Source organism: Dipodomys merriami, unplaced genomic scaffold, assembly GCF_024711535.1.
Source record: "Dipodomys merriami isolate MVZ:Mamm:240054 unplaced genomic scaffold, mDipMer1.0.p SCAF_195, whole genome shotgun sequence".
Classification (NCBI taxonomy): Eukaryota; Metazoa; Chordata; class Mammalia; order Rodentia; family Heteromyidae; genus Dipodomys; species Dipodomys merriami.
Genome location: NW_027203326.1, coordinates 2,132,179 through 2,135,664, shown reverse-complemented (window position 1 = coordinate 2,135,664; position 3,486 = coordinate 2,132,179). Strand labels below are relative to the sequence as shown.

General features: G+C 31.0%; 1 pseudogene; it reads right to left on the bottom strand.

Annotated features, from left to right (window-relative positions):
- Window positions 1-309: 309 nt before the first annotated feature.
- LOC138831419 (U6 spliceosomal RNA) lies at window positions 310-408 on the bottom strand (annotated as a pseudogene).
- Window positions 409-3,486: the final 3,078 nt, after the last annotated feature.

Sequence of the window (3,486 nt, the reverse complement as noted above, 5' to 3'; positions counted from 1 at the left end):
CATAGTTTTATAATATATAAATTCATTAATAAATGTGTCCTTTCAGATTGCATTCCATATACAAACGGTTTAAGATTCCTTTTTTCCTAGGTCCTTACAACATTTTACTTCTTTGTGATAAAATGACAATGTTATCTAATTTCAAAAGCTTTGTAAAGATTATGCTATGTAAAGGCCATTCTAAGGTGAAGATTTATTACACAGATGTCACACTAACTTTAAATTATATGAATTACATGTATTGTTACACTTGTAATTTTGGAATCACCTTTTCAATAACTGTTTTTCATTTCTTGCATCTGAAGAATGAAAAATATTGAATACTTTACAAATTTTCATATCATCCTTGTGCAAGTGCGATGTTAATCTCTGTACTGTTGTAATTTGGTATACGTGTTGCTGAATCATGTAGTATCCTGTGAATTTAAGTAGGTAATGATGCAATCTTTAAACAGGCATATATCCTTGGTTGCCTATTTGTAACAAGGAAACCTTATTGTTACTAACAATGCTATTGATCTCATTTCTCTAAAATTCTGTGTATAATGGAAAAAATACTTCTATTGTTCGGATGATTGCTCACATTTGCAATTTTTTGTCAATGACTATTTTAAGTCTTTTTCATTTTAAATTTGATCACACTTTGAAGCCTTTATACCTAGGTTCGAAGGTGATGGCTTTTCAAGTACTTATTTATCAACTGAGTTAGCTTTATGGAGCTAATGGATTCAAAGTAAGCCTTGCTTAAAAGCTACTTCTAAACTTCTGCAGCTTAAAACTTCCCGAATGAGGTCTTATTGAAACAAATGTCTACCTGACCCTTTGCTCTTCTTCCATGTAGGAACAGACCAACCAGAATATCTTACCCTGACAGCAAAGATTTTCTTACTGGAACAAAACTAATCTTAGTTACAAGGGATCATAGGGAGATGAACAGTTCAGACAGGACTGTTCAGACTAGAAGGTATTATATCAAAATATAATTGTTTATTATAACTACCATTTCAAAAGTAGCTAAAGTCAAGAAGGTGAAAAGAATTTTTCATATGCATGATTACCTAATGGCCTGGCCTGTCTAACATCCAACCAGGCAGGAACTTATACTACTGCCTTTCTATCACCAAATATTTCCAAAGCTCCAGAAGTCAATATGTTTCTCCTCGATATTAGGCCTTAAATTGGTAATGTTTTAATCACAGTGTTTCCTCTTGCCTCTAAGATGTAAGTCTACAAATATTAAAGCTTTAGTTCTAACTCTACCAAGCACTGAGGTAGAAATAATGGAATAATACATTAAAACAGAGTTGCCTTTGATAACCTAACCACAACAGAACAATGCAAAACATTGTTTCACATTCCTTACATTATATATAGTTATATTTTCATATTTATATGTGCTGCTTTTATATTTCACAGTGAATCTTAATAGAATTGATAATTCGACAAATAAATTGATATTTATTCCAATAAATAGATTGGAATATAAATAATTAGGTTTAGAATATATATTAGAATATAAGAAGTATCAGTGCAATGTCGTCAGTATAAATTTGTGATACCTTTTATTGTTCTTGGTTTTCTGAATTCACATGGTTAAAAAAAATATTTATTTTCCTCCAATCTATAAGGGATTTTACTATGCTACTCTGATTTTTTTCAACTCACTGGTCCCAAACTGGTTTTCTCAATATTTCCCTGATTTTGCTGATATGATGCCTAAAAAGTATTATTCTTCTGCAGGACCTACTTGTCCTAGAATCCCAGGTCCCACTTATCTGTATCATCTGATAACAAGGGCAAGACTTCGCACCTAAGCCCATGCAATATGCCAACAGAAAGTAATTGAAGATCCATCTCAATTTCTCATTTCCTATAATATTTCAGGGCCCCAATTCCATGCGACAGAGGATTTAGCAGTAAGCATTTGTGAAATTCAAGGCAACTTAAAATGAAAGATGAGATCACAAAATCTGAATGAAAGTACTGTAATTCAAACTTTCAATTTACAGATGACCAGCCCACATGAGTAAAAAAGATCACAAATGTCATAAGAATATTTTTAATACTCCTGTCCTAATAATTAATGAAAGAATTCATTCCAGCATAACTAGGCCAAAAAATAGTTCCTGGAACGATAGATCCATAATTGGTCTACCAAGGCTAGGAAAATTTGACTTAGAGGTCAAATATAATTCAGGAAAACATTAATTGAGAAGATCCTTAGTGCTTCAAAACACAGGTACTTCAGTAAAACTTGGTTCTGTAGTATAAAAATGTCATTCTCAAACCAATGATAAACTACAATTAATCTCCTGAAAGCATATTCCGTTTCAAATAAACTTTTTAAAATCACATTCACCAAAATAGCATTTGACAAGTAGATCATATTTACTGACATTACAAGTTTTTCAATTGGAAGAAGCAAGTTACAATAGAGTTGATTTACTTACCCAGCACTAATGTCAAATAGGTTCAACCATTCAATACAGTGTAGAAATAGTGCCCCCCAACATTTGTGTTGTTCAGTAGATGCCTTCCAGAAATGTTTTAAATAGATCAGCCTCCCATATTTCAAGCCCAAACATTAGTTAAAAAGTAAATTTCAGCACATAATAAGGTACATTTTAAAAAGTCACTAGTTGCCGTATCATATGTTGTTTTATGTTTTCCTTAAGAAATATGACTTTAAGTCTTGAATATGGGTACTCATCAGAGATGTGGCAAACATAAAATCTGTCTTCTATTTCTATCATATTCCTCCATAATAATAAATTTTAGTTTTCTCCTTTTTATAAAATTTATAGGTAGTAGAAAATATTATCCCATGTAAAATAAAATAATCCCAAACCATTGTACAAAGCCATTTATAAAAACTGGTAGTTAGTAATACATTTAAGTTATCTTTAAATTTTCTTATTTACTAAAGATTAATCTTCCAAATGGGTGAGAATAATATCATGTCTAGGTGCTTCACGTCTCCAGTCTTTCAAATTGTTATTGCAGATGAATGAATTATGGAAATACAAGCTGATATCAATTCAAGTATATTTAGGATTGAAACTCCATGGAATTTATATATTTATATATATATATATATATATATATATATATATATATATATATATATATATATATATATAAACCTTTCAATGTATTAACAGACAGTTTAACAGAATGAACATCAGGAACTTGAAACCAGAGAGAAATAATAGTCAAGACATAGAATGAACGAAAAATGGAACAAGGGGCAAGTACAGCAAGAATACTCAATGTACACATGTGATAAAGGAAGTGGTAAATTGGAAATAAATCTTGGAGAAGGGTTGAGTTGAGAATAATAGAAGGAATGACTCTGATCCAGGAGCATTGGACAATTAGATGGACATATTTAATTGTAACACACTTGCACAGCCTTTTGAAATTCAGTGAAAAAAAAACAAAAACACAGAAAAATCACAACCAAACAGCAATCTTTGGAGAGTATGA